Source organism: Chiloscyllium plagiosum, unplaced genomic scaffold (genome assembly GCF_037043375.1).
Source record: "Chiloscyllium plagiosum isolate Xiang-an unplaced genomic scaffold, Cpla_swu_hap1 HiC_scaffold_22, whole genome shotgun sequence".
NCBI classification, from domain to species: Eukaryota; Metazoa; Chordata; class Chondrichthyes; order Orectolobiformes; family Hemiscylliidae; genus Chiloscyllium; species Chiloscyllium plagiosum.
In genome coordinates, this window is record NW_028270160.1 from 25959412 (window position 1) to 25973678 (window position 14267).

Genomic DNA, 14267 nt, shown 5'->3' on the forward strand with positions numbered 1-14267 from the left:
CTCTGAAAACCCAACAGATCATCCCAACTTAATGATGCTGTTCCAAATACTTGAAACAATCCCCATAAACACCCCTTGACACAAATGGTAAAATCCAACACAAGTTCTTACAGGAGAGAAGTCAGAAAGAGGGAGTACCAGCCTGGACTTGCTTCTTTGGGTCCAGCAGCTTTTTTTTTCCCACAGAAACCAAACCAGAGAATAGCTTAGTTAGGAGAACTGGCCACACCCCTTTCATTGTACAAGTTTTTTTTAACTTGAAAGCTTCTGTGTGAGGCAGTGAGTTAGCTATTATCAAATTGGCCCTAAAACCCTACACCTCAGACTTTTCAGAATCTGTGTCATTTACGACCTCTCTGAACAAAAACCAATGACAGCATAGGGTGGCACGGTGGCTCAGTGGTTAGCACTGCTGCCTCACAGTCCCAGGTTCAATTCCAGCGTTGGGTGACTGTCTGTGTGGAGTTTGCTCATTCTCCCCGTGTCTGCGTGGGTTTCCTCCCACAGTCCAAAGATGTGCAGGCCAGGTGAATTGGCCATGCTAAATTACCCATAGTGCTAGGTGCATTAGTCAGAGGGAAATGGGTCTGGGTGGGTTACTCTTCGGAGGGTCGGTGTGGACTTGTTGGGCTGAAGGGCCTGTTTCCACACTATAGGGAATCTAGTAACCTTGTTAAAGGAAAACTTTTGTCACATATTCAACTGGTGCCAATAATGGTGGAGAAGTGTAACAAATAACAGATTTTGGTGAAACAGGGAGTGAGAAACCAATGTTTGATTTTTCAAATACATGATAGGTTCAAAGATAATAATGTGAGGGTCAATAGAAGCTAACAAGTCTTCCAATACTGAGTATGGAATTGATAAACTTGGTTACTGATACACTTCCTTCGATTTCACAACCTTATGTCAAAAGAAAAGATACATATTGTAAAATTGTCTAAATATATTAATATATTTGTAGCAAGGAAAGTACTAGATTTAAGAAGTCTTTATATGCACACTTGCCAAGACATACGAGGCTAAGTCATGGAAAATGGAATTCGAATGATTAAGTGGTTGTTTTTGACTAGTGCACACTTGATAGGCTGAGGGGCCTTATTCTGCGCTGTACACCTGTGTGACTCTAAGTAGAAGTATTCAAGTATTTAAAAAGCATCATCTGCAGCTGGAAGATGCAACAAAGGAATAAGAACAAGGATAGCTCCGAGAAAATCTATAATTGGTGAGAACAGACCTTACGAATTTGAAATTGAAAGAGATTGACTTGGAGTGCTGATTTGCCTGGATGTGGACCTGGATCTTATAAAAAGGAGTGACCAGCATGTTAAATAACTTTGAAATGTTAGGTTGGAGGAGAATGGAAAACATGCAGAGCCAAAGGGAAAACAGAAGACGAAGTGCTGTGGAAAGTGAAAGAACAAAGAAATTTGTTAATCATCATTAGGAAATGGTAGAGAAGCCCACCTTAGTCTTCCCTGTCCCCTCAGACCCTGACATAGCAAGTTACTTTAGTACTTACCATCTCATAGCAGCTTTCAAAGTGTCTGTCAGTGATGTTGCAGAATATGGTAACTGACTGCTGTGAAAAAGGGGCTGTTGTTGGTCTTCCCCAAACTGCTCTGTACTACAAAGAGCCAGTGAGAATGAAAACAAGACCAGCATTTCTGACCCCTGATCAGTTTCCCGTCAGAATTGTGGGGCTCTATCATTGCATACGAACATAGTGAGCTGACACTGAGAGTGGGATTGTCACTCTTTGGAAATTTGGCCCATGTATTTTTCTTCTTTTTGAATCTTTTATTATTCCAACAATAAAATGATCTCAAATGAATATGCTTACATTCCCAATTTCAAGTACACATATTAGATTAGATTAGATTCCCTACAGTGTGGAAACTGGCCATCTGGCCCAACAAGTCCACACTGACCCTCCGAAGATTAACCCACCCAGACCCATTTCCCTCTAACTAATGTACCTAACACCATGGGCAATTTAACATGGCCAATTCACCTGACCTGCATATCTTTGGACTGTGGGAGGACATTTTTAATTCTTGTACAATATGAAATGATGATTTCCCAGTGTGTTTCTTTTTAAATTATCTATACCAGTTCTCTATTCCTAAATCAGACACTGCTCCCCACATTTTCACTTTTCTGTCGTAACATAAATATCTGATTGATAATAGAATTGAATAGGTAAAGCTAGAGATAATTTAGCGTTGTATAAAAGCATCATGGTGATCAATTGGGATATTGGACCTGTTGGGAGGTCAGGTGAATTTTCTTTGAATCACCTCAAGGGAATAAGAAGATAAGAAATGGGGAACACAGAGTGAGGACAAAAACACTGATAATAAATTTTGAAAAATAATTTAAGTGCTATTTTATGCATTAATAATGTTTTATGAAGGAATTCTAATGGAACCTCTAAACATTGCAGTGAATTTAAACACATATGAGTTTAGGTCAAGGGAAGTGTTATAAATCTGAAACTTAATGCCAACTCACTCCCCTCTGGGGTTTATGAAAGTGGGACAAAGGACAGGCAAGCAACAAATTTGAAGGAGGTTAGCAAAGTAAAATATCTTAATGAAACTGCCACCCCTTATCTAACCTGCAAGCTTAATAATGGAGAGGACTTTGGATACCCAGTTGCTGAAGGGAGGTGCGGAAAGCTTTGGGGAGAGTCTCTTTATAGTCTTTATAGCACAGCTTCTGGGCTATGAGAAACTTAGACCTGACTCAGAGCTGGAGCAAATGAATGACTGGACTAGCGATTGGAGACCCCACACTCCCAAAAACCACTACCTCAGCAATTAAGCATCCAAGCTACCTACTCTCAAAGTGTGCCCCACAGTTCTTCCCATCTGGCTAGCTGGCACGTCTGTCTGTCAGACCAACTTCCAGATGGGGAACCTGCCCAAGAGGAAAAAGTCTAGCAAGAAAACCTCAACTTCTGGGTTTCCTGTCCAAACCTCTGCACTCTCAGCTGTTGGTTTAACCCTGTCAATGTGCAAACTATTCTCTTCACATGGGTTTGATTAAACCAAAAAGTTTCTCAATTATAAACAATGCATTTTATATATGTAAACAATATAAAGCTTCAATAATTTGGATCAGGTTTTGCTAGTTCAAGGTATTTTTAATTGAAAATAGCATCACAGATTTTCAAAATATACATAAATACTACTGAGATCAATGACACTTTTGAGATCTCTAATAAATATAAAATACAAATTCTGGTATTTTCATAGGAACCCGATTAAGATGACTTTCCATTGTGGATGTTAGTTGAGGACAAAATTAAATGCATTCATGATTACCCCATTGCCAACAGTTTGTTACTTGCCTTGGTGATATTGGAAGGCTTGTAGGAATCTGTGATGCTTTTTATCAGCAAAGAATCAGGTCTTTCAAGGGAGAGGGGTGAGATAAAATTGTCAGAAAATAAATGATTGTATCTAACCATGAATTGTCTAAATAGTTATCAATATTTATATGATCTTTGCAAACTGAGAAGCAATCGCTTATTTATGAAGTTTATTCCTCTGTTGGAAATGTTCTTGTCCAGTCTCCAATCTCTCATGTTATGTTGTGTTGTGCTAAAATGCTGGCTTTTAGCTTTATCATCACACTACTTTTTCCTCCCAGCCTTTCCATCTCCATTTCATTGATTTCCCTCTTGAATGTTTTTCAATCCTTCCTTCTTTGTGTTACTCATACTGACAGTGGGTACAACCTTGCACCCCTTGGTGAGTTGGTGATGAGGGTTATTTAATGTATTGGGAAGGAGGTGGAGAGAGAGACAATTAAATCTATGGTAGGAACACCAGTGCATAGTCTATCCATCCCCTGTCAATGGAGGCTCTTAAGTGGGACAATTACTTAAGGATATTGCCCCACCACCACTGGCCCATACCCAGCAGTGGGTAGGCTATGCTGAGACTACAATGAGCAAACTCTGACACATTTCTTTGCAGGCTCTTAGCGAGGGGAAAGTGATCCCTACTTCAAAGTCATTCAGAGCCTGATCAAGAGACTTAATTCCTTGGAAGGCAATGCTGCTAGAAACCAGACTCGCTGCCCATCAATCCCACATTCCCTATGGCTCCTTCCCTCCACCTAGGTCCCTTATTGTCCCAGGGCCTTGGGTGAGTGCCAGCAGCAGCCACCACCCTCCCAGTGACACTGTTCAGTAACAAAGAGCTGCTGGCTCTGATTGACCAGTAGCTCTTCAATGGTCTTTGAGATTTTTAGATTAGATTACATTACAGTGTGGAAACAGGCCCTTCGGTCTAACAAGTCCACACCGACCCGCCGAAGCACAACCCACCCATACCCTTACATTTACCCCTTACCTAACGCTACGGGCAATTTAGCATGGGCAATTCACCTGACCTGCACATCTTTGGACTGTGGGAGGAAACTGGAGCACCCGGAGGAAACCCACGAAGACACAGGGAGAACGTGCACAGTCAGTCGCCTGAGGCGGGAATTGAACCCGGGTGTCAAGCGCTGTGAGGCAGCAGTCTAACCAATGTGCCACCGTGCCGCCCACCCAATGGCGAAGTGCTAGCCTATTACAGTAGTTGCCTGATTCTCGTTACGTGGGTACCTTCCTGGAAAGAGGCAATGGCAGGTGGGGGGAGGGGTATCTCATTTGCTCTCCAAAGGAAAGTTGACACCTCTTGTCACCTCAACAAGATTGTGACTCATATCTTTGCTGTTACTGCGTGAGAATGTACAGAGGCAGGGTGTCAACCATATCAGCCAAATGCAATGGCCAACATTGCTTCATGGGTTTTTATACCGTTATGGTGCTGGTGAGGAGTCACACCAGATTTCTCTCACTTGACCGTGTGCACAGTGGCCTTTCAAAGATGGTGTAGGTGCAAGTGATGCTGGTCTTTGAGCGGATATCCACTGAATGGTGAGATGTTCTGGGAATGGGATGTGGTGAGATGGAGCTGAATTAAGACACGAGGGACACCTTTGGAGCACGGTAGGTAGCTAATGAAGCATAGTTGGTAAGATATTGTAAAAAATTTCATTGGACCTTGTAGTGAAAATCTCTCTAAAAGGCTCAATGCAACTTGCAGCCAAAAATAAAGTACGATTCAGCCTGTTGTTCATTAAAGTGCAATTTAATTTCATATCGAGAAAGAACAGGTTGCTATTCTTTTGGACTCAGTGTTGATATATTTGATGTCCTTAATATTTAAGAATCTTCATTGATTAATTTATTTCTTACAGCACAGGTTTTGTTCAATTATTTTTACAATAGGTGATGTAGATGATCAGACTGTTCCCTACATTTGTAAGCTGTTTAAGATTTTATGTGGATCTGGGGAGAGGAACTGTTTGCTCCTCAGGAAGAAAAGTCCGTTCCACCTCTTAGTGAGAGGAAGTCCTGCTCTCGAGAGCTACCATCCATTCTGATTGGCTAGTAGTTACGACCATAAGTGGAACACACGAAGGTCATCCAGCCCATTGAGTCTGCTCTGCCATTCACTGCGATCATGGCTGACCTACTGGTCCTAGCATTGCCATGAAGTTGTGGTTACTGATGGGACTGCAAGGAGGCCCTGGAAAAGCATACAAACCCAACCGAAGAGAGGTCAGTTGAAGATTTTGTGTGAGGAGGGATTCATTAGTTTGTTGGAGGGTGTGGTTTAGGGTGTTTTGTAGACCAAACAAACAGACGCAAAGGGCTGGGCCTTATACATTGGGGTTAGATCCCCATGATGTCTACAGGGCACCCCAAAGTGTTGCATACCCTCTCCCTACCTCCATCCTACCCACCTTTCAAACAAATTTGTTTAATAAATAGGTTTCTCATTCATAATAATAACAGCATAATACTGATGTAATGTGATAGTTCCGCTCTTGTGCAATTTCGCTTTGAAAGAAAATCACGCAATAGCCTCGCATTTAAACTAATGGGGCCAGAATCGCGTTATAACCAATACACATTTTAAAAGATTGCAGTGTCCCCAATTCGTCAATCACATTACAATGAATTCACATTAAGTAAACGTGCGTTATAGCAGAACGGCCTTAATAAAAATGACAAAGACACATTACATTAGATTTGAAATGTTAACTCTGTTTGTCTCTCCACAGATCCTGGTGAGTTTCTCCAGCACTTTTCACTTCAGCTTTCTCTCTCTAGTAGCCTGTCACTGGCCAGTTTACTGCCCACTGGGAGGTGGATTCAGAGTCTTAAGTGGGCAATAATTAGTCACATAAGGGTGTTAATAGGCTTAAGTTCAGGAGCCTAGTGGATGCTTTGCCCCATTACGGTATTATAACGGCTGGATATGTGGTGGGCTAGCCTCTTCATTGTTTATTGTTCATGCCTCATCCTTGCCAAACCATGCCTGGGCAAGGTCCTGTGAAATCCAGCCCATGAAATAATTATGGAACATTGATTCGGATTATAGCTACTTTAACCAACCTGTTATGACATATCTCAGAGCCCTTGATTCTGATCTTTTTTTCAATATTTAACCCACCGCTGAATCACCCAAATAAAGGTTCAACAATTTCTTGTCAGTCGTACTGTCATAATGACCATGTGAGAATATAAGTCTCTCAACTGCAACTCAGTTGTTATAACCACAGCTTTTTAAACACCTCAACAAATAGAAAATTAGCTCTCCCAGCCTCATAAGAATTAAACTGTTCAAAGGTTTTAAATGTTTTTCAGTTCCTGGAGATGTTTAATCATTAACAAAATTGCTGACAAAATCTCATTAATTGTTAGCTGGTTTTATGAACACCTGCCAGGCATATTTTTGCTCGGGTGAGGGCAGAGCATATGTTGAATTGGTCAGCCCACCTCTTTGCTCCCTAGCCCCTGACCCATTCCTCATTATACAGAAGGTGGGTAATGTGACCACTATCTCATCTGTCCTAAACCTATGAGAGGCCAGTTATTAACCACATAAGCTCCTCTATCCTCCTCAAACATTGCACACACCACCTCTCTGCATAGGCAGCACTATATTTCATGGCCTTTCCTCCTTGGATAGCTGCTACATTCATGGATTCGCTTTGCATTGTTCCTGCTCCACTGTGCTGAAAAATCAGAATTTATTGCAATCTTGTTTCATGTATTGAAGACGTTTCAGCTTTTGCTGGAGAAGATTCAAATGCAGTACTTTCAGTTGCTATGGAAGTGTCATCTGTGGCGGCAAAATATTGTTGAGGCTACTTAAGTAATAATGGAGACCACATCATTCAATTTGGATTGCATTGTCCATTTAGATCTGCATCACATAACAGACATTGCATTTAAAAGAAATGTGTGTTAAAGAAACCAAAAACAAAACTTCTTTATCGTTGTGCATGTGCTCTCAGCAATCACGTCACTTAGCCTTTCTTAGCCGGATAATTCGTCCATTGTGACTATCAACTGGAAGCTATGTGTGACTGTGCATTATGTGCATCATAGTTCTGATATTCATTCAAGTTGACTGATTCTCCTTTTCCCTAAAGCACATCACTCTCACAGTGGAAATGAGAGTGGTAAAGTTGTCACTGAGGCTGCTGAGTACACCCGAAGGAACAAATGTGTTGTCTTTCAATGCATTCATGAAAGGGATGATTGTCTTTGAAGATTTCCTCTGAAGGATTGTTTATTTCTGTATAGATATTTTGCTGAAAAATAATTGGCTTTCGTTACAATCTTCACTCCCGATAATAATGCTTATGAAAGACAAGATAAACATTGCATGCATGTCCACCATTCATAGTTCATTGACACCGGTGATGTACATAAGACTCTATGCAGGCCTGACTGGGCAAGTGCTATTCAGTGCTGCTGCAGCTAATTAAAGAACTGCACCAATTTGAAGGAAAACTGGATTCTAAGATTAGACCACATCCTTAGTGACTTGCACCACTGTAATGGCACCTCTGTTTCTTTGGAACTCTTCAATGGTGCAAAGGAAAGAGAAAATTATAGATTCAATGGCTTAACATATTTTTCTGGGATTTTCTGCTTTTCTTTTGTTCCTCTGGTTTAAAATATATTGAAAGCAATCATCACAGTTCCACTCTGTGATTTTAAAAAAACCCAACCATACACTGAATCATCACTAGCTTTGATGCTGGTGTTATTTTTGTGACAGATAAAGTAAGATGTGAAGGGCAATTGCCTTAGTTTGATAAGAATCGTTCACCAACTTTGACCATCCTTCAACTCAGACAAGCATTGAGAATCACTTTAACTTTTTAAAAAACAATCATGATTGCTGCTGGATGCTTAGAATTAATAGATTTGAAGCCCCTGTCATTCATGAACAGTATGATTCTGTTGCTGACATTCCTGCCACCAATTACTGCTTGAGCCTTGGGGGTTCCTGTAAGCTGAATGAATTTCAGTCTCGTTCTGGGACTTCTTTTTGGCAAATGATGAAGCTATTTGCCCTGCTGAAGAAAGGGACAAAGACCTGTTTGATGTTTCTGTACACTGTTGATTGAGCTATCCCTGGAGAAGGCTGGAAAGAGATGCACATCTAGAACCAGGGGTCAATTGCGAACTCGGTTGCTCCTGGGCTAGCATTACGTTAGTTTGCAATGGGCTGCAGTACTCTGACTGCCTCCCTAGTGGAACTTAGCCTGAGAAAACAATATTTATTGATCAGTCTCAAACAAATGCATCGAAGTCTTTGAAACTGGGTCATGGTAGATGCATATGAATTGCTCGTCATTCCTTCACTCATATTTCCCTGGAGGACCGATAATGTAGACCAAGCCAAAAGGTATACCATGTTCTGGGTTGCAGAATCAAACTTAGAATGGTTCATTTTTAAAGTGCCTGCAATGCCAAAATGTAACTGCACTTGTCTTTCCTTCTTCTGTGTTTAGAGTAAACTCACTGGCATGGGGTAGGATTTTTCACATGGATTTTTGAAACCCTGCAATCAGAACCAGATGGGGGTCCGATGCCTTACTCTCTGGGAAACAATCACCTACTGTCATTGTCCCTGAATTATCTAAGTACTATCTGGAGAGCTGGATCGCCAAACAATTAAGGCAGGTGAGAGGGCTCTCAAAGCTGGATGACTAAAGGGAGACCCTCCAGCACTAAAGGAGCAGCAGGCTGCCTTTTCAGTTCAGTGAGAGTGTAGTAGAGTTTCACTATGGCCCACTCCTGGTTAGACTATCCTGTGAGGAGATATTTGAGAGGCTGGGTCTGTATCTTCTGGTGTTTGGAGGAATGAGAGATGATCCCATTGAAACATACAAAAATTCTTAAAATACTAGACCCAATAGAAATGGAAAGAATGTTTCTCCTGGTTGGGTGAGTGGAGAAAACCAGGAGACTCTATCTCAAATGAGGAGCAAGCCACTTGGGACTGAGATGGTGAGTTACTTCTCTACTCAGAAGGTGGTGAATCTTTGGAATTCTCTACACTAGAGGGTGTGGAGGCTCCTATGTGGGCAAGTTCAAGAAAGAGATTGATCAATTTCTAGATACTAATGGCATCAAGGTATATGGGGACAATGTAGGAAGAAAATGTTGAGGTAGATGATCAGCCAGGATCTAGAATGTCAGAACAGGCTTGATGAGCTGAATGGCCTACTCCTGCTCAAATGTTTCTATGGGCGAGAGGGATCTCTGAAAGAGAGGCACTCTCTTTTCAACTTTCTAGACTTTAAAATGAACAATAGTGTAGCAGAGCACCTTCTAGGCAGTTAAATTGGATACATCTGACAATGGGCCTTTAACAAGGTGAACCAGCTTAGCAGCCTCAGCAACACCATCAATACAGATGCTTGCTTTCGAGACTAGAAGGAAGGAAAGAAGGCGGGGTACATTTCTTTTATCACCCCAGGCCCTGGCAATTAAGTGGTGAACCCCGTCTATTGGTGGTGCCAGGGCAGGGCGTTCTCTTTGGGACACCTACTCACTGATTACCAATCGCAGTCCAACCAAACAGGCAGGGAGGCTGCCATGTTTTCTTGATAGGCTCCCTACTTGGCAGAGCCTCCATCCTCATATCCCACTATGGCTGGCAGTGGTTTGCTTAATTAGCCTTATCATGGCCTCAATTGCATTGGAAGGCCATCCTTGACTTTTCCCACCCCCGATGGAATCATGGAGAGAATCAATGAGCATTCCATTCCTCACCTTTCCTGCAGATTCCAAGATTGCCTTCCCACAATGGCTTCCGATCTGAGATTGGCCTGCTTAGGCCTGGAGACTTGGCTCTGGAGGTTAGGTGCTGGCATGGACTGGGGTGGAAAGATTGTAAAATTGAGTACTTTTTGATTTTTTTTTTATGTTTTATACCAAATACTTCAGTATCTGTGCCTAGATATCTTGTACCTAAGATGGCACCATAAGTGGCACCATTGCAAACTTTTCACTCCACTCATTCACGTGTACATGACAATAAAGCTAATTCAATTCAATACCCACTCCTGTGGGCTGGATTACATTCTGCCCCCCTCTGTGAGCACAAAACCATGACGCTATTTTGATCTCATTGACAGGCAGCCTGGTGCACCCACAGCCCAAGCAGAATGGAAATGGTTACAAATCAGTCATTCGTGCGTCCAGCCAGTTTTCAGCTTGATGACAGTCACTGTATATCCAAACTTCTGGTGATACCAACTGAATAACTCCAACTTTGTACATCACTAAGAAACATTACAAGTGCTGAAATCACTAGGTAGCATGACACTAAAAAAATGGGCATAGGTCAAGTGTGTTAACTTCTTTACCAAAGCAGCTTCTATCTTGCAATGCTGAGGAGCTATAACAAAAGAAGTGACAGTAGCTATTATTCTTTAAAGCTCAGGTGTAACATATCACCCAGCAATTCAGGTATTGACAATGGTCTTATTGGATGTTGCCTTGAATTGCAATCCACAGCGATTTGGCAATTTCCGACATTAAAGGAGAAAGTGAGGACTGCAGATGCTGGAGATCAGAGCTGAAAATGTGTTGCTGGAAAAGCGCAGCAGGTCAGGCAGCATCCAAGGAACAGGAGAATCGACGTTTCGGGCATAAGCCCTTCTTCAGGGAATGTCAGATGGTATTGTGATTACTAGAGATTGCTTTCAATTCAATCAGCAAAGCAGTTGCTTTGGTTTCTAAAGCCTCACTTGTCTGAATGACCCAAGTCACAGATTGCAGGTTGGACAATGCTGGACTAATGTCGGAAATTGCAGCATCCAAGGTACAGGAGAATCGACGTTTCGGGCATAAGCCCTTCTTCAGGCATTCCCTGAAGAAGGGCTTATGCCCGAAACGTCGATTCTCCTGTTCCTTGGATGCTGCCTGACCTGCTGCGCTTTTCCAGCAACACATATTCAGCTCTGATCTCCAGCATCTGCAGTCCTCACTTTCTCCTTTAATGTCGGAAATTGCCAAATCGCTGGTTATCAATTGTCACCATGTGAATCCATCAGAGTTGGATGACACTTCCTGCTCCTGCAGTTTTGGAGCAGGCTCCAAGTAAAGGGAATTGTTTTAAGTTATGAGAAAATATGTTAAAGCAACATTCTATAAATATATGCTTTGGCCTCAATTACATGTTCTCATGTTTTTAAATTTGTCATGAACTACCTGGACCTCAGATTCCCATACATGCATAAGCACAAATTCCTTTGTAGCAATTAATAATGTTATAAGCAGAGCAGTTGTTGCATTCATTATCTATGGAAAGTATATGAATAGAATGAAGAGGATGTGTTTACCTCAGTGAAACCATCTTGATATACAGTGATTAGATTAGATTGCTTACAGTGTGGAAACAGGCCCTTCGGCCCAACAAGTCCACACCAACCCTCCGAAGAGCAACCCACCCAGACCCATTCCCCTACATTTATCCCTTCGCCTAACACTACAGGCAATTTAGCATGGTCAATTCACCTAATCTGCACATTTTTGGACTGTGGGAGGAAACCGGAGCACCCGGAGGAAACCCATGCAGATATGGGGAGAATGTGCAAACTCCACACAGACTGAGGCGGGAATTGAACCTGGGTCTCTGGCGCTGTGAGGCAGCAGTGCGAACCACTATGTCACTGGGCCGCCCATAATCTAAAAGATCTAAAAGAGAAAAAGAATTTTGATAGAAAATTTGCAAAGTGTGCCACAATATCACTCTAAGTTGGTCTATGGCCAATCCTAGATAGTTAAATTGGATAGTTAAACAAATTATTCTGGAAAATATATTGGGAGGCTGAAAATAGCATAGTTTGTTGACAAAGCAGAGAGTACAAATCAACTCACTAAAAAACTATAACCAATTGATATTTACTTTGTTGTGATTAAAAGAATTTCCAATGTGAATAAACATGAAGGGAAAACAGGCCAAATTATGGATTTGTCCGCAATATTATTCAAACTATCTGTAAAAGGTCAGTATCTTAAAATTACATCAACTTGGATCTATGCTCTAAGTATTGCATGTCACCATTTTTATTGAAACTCATGGATCATTTTGGTTACAGGTGAAGCATTCAATAATTTAATAGCTAAAACAAAACGAAGAACTATGGATATTGGAGATATGAAACAAAAAAATAAATTGCTGGTAAAACTCAGCAGGTCTGGCAGCATCTGTGGGGAGAAAGGACAGTTAGTATTTTGAGTCCGGTGACACTTCATTATAACAGTTCTATTTTCTCCCCACAGATGCTGCTAGACCTGCTGAGTCTTCCCAGTAATTTCTGTCATTTATTTCAATCGTTTATTGGGTCTCTTAATTCCTGATACTTAATGTCCAAACAAAAACATTGGTTTATTATGTAACTACTTTTTGTGAACAGTGCAGAATGCGTCCTTAGATTTGTCCTTAGATTTACTTGTCAGTTCTCAAAGGTTTTTGTTATTATCTGTGAATATAGAAGACTAATACTTATATTGTGAAGCTTCATTTTAGCAGAGTTAAAATGCCTTGAAAACACTGCTTTTATAACTGTGACCAGCTTGTTTTAATATTACTTTGATGTAATACTCTACAATGTAATGTAGAATTTGTACAATACATTTGAACTCCACCTAACAATTTCACTTTAATGTAATTAGGAATAATCATTGTTATGATTCGTTGTCACTAGAGGGCAGCATATGCATTAGTCTTGTCAATGCTGCTGATATTATTTGTCTGTTTATGGATTGCACAAACAGGATGAAAGTTTGACTGAATGATTTAATAGGCTCAAAGTACTTAATAGTCTCCAAGTGTATAATGTCGCTGTCTGAATGCTCTGAATTGTTTTATTGCAACCTTTACTGTTGTTATAAATTGGAATCTTCATACATCAGATACCTGGTTGTACAAACTAAAGCCTAAAAATTACAGGGAAGTTCTCATAGGAAAGCTCAACACACTTGTATCAATTCCCTCTGCTATTTTAACAAAGGCCTCATGTCTTGCTAAATGAGCAGAAAAAGAAATGTGATACAACCATGCTGAACATGTGTTCAAATAAAAAAGACATATATTAAGAGACCAGCTTTCACAACTTCAGCACGTCCCAAAGTACAGTAAATGAAGTACTTTTTAAGTGTAGTCACCATTATAATGTAGGGAATGCTTCATTAATCAGACCATAAGAAATAGGGGTAGGCCATTTGGTCTCTCAAAACTGTGTCACCATTCATGGCTGATTCGACATTCCTCATGTTCACTTTTCTGCCCTTTAACCATAATAATTCAACTAATGCAGAATGGATCTGACAATGTCACATCAATAGATTTTCTTTTCTTGTTTATCCTTATGGGGTAAAGCCCCAGGCTGCAGACTTGAGCTCATGGAGCACACTGACAGTCCAGAAGCCCTGAGTGGTTTAGTTATAAGTAGCGTTTGTATTAGTATTAGCATTAATGTTAGTGTCAGCGTTAGTAAGAGAGAAGGTCCTGATAAAGAAAGCTTTCAGGTGTCAGACAGGAAGACATCTTTCAATGGTTTTGAATGCATGGGTTTAAGAACCATGTGGCAGGGAGTAAGTGAACTGCATTTGCAACTTATTTATGGATCTCATGGAGAAACAGGGGTAGCATTGAGAGTGCAAAAGTTTACCAGAAAGTAAACAAGTGTAGCCATGCAACTGAACAAGAGAATTTTAAAAAGATTGAGATGTAAGCACCTGTAAGATGTTATTGAGGGCAAAAGTGTTAAATCTTTGGAGAGAATCTTATAAGGGTATGAGCAACATGGGCTATGACAAGATATGTGGCAGAATCAGATGAGAGAACAGTGAGGCTGCTTTCAATGGGAGATCATCCCACCCC

The 14267-nt window shown here is 41.0% G+C and overlaps 1 long non-coding RNA gene across 1 annotated transcript in view; it reads right to left on the reverse strand.

Moving 5' to 3' along the window:
• Nucleotides 1-10206: 10206 nt before the first annotated feature.
• The window catches only part of LOC148145962 (uncharacterized), a 125061-nt gene continuing 121000 nt past the window's right edge, over nucleotides 10207-14267 (reverse strand). The window contains exon 4 of the long non-coding RNA XR_015761001.1: nucleotides 10207-10251. This is a non-coding gene — a long non-coding RNA (uncharacterized LOC148145962). The remainder of the gene's footprint in view (nucleotides 10252-14267) is intronic.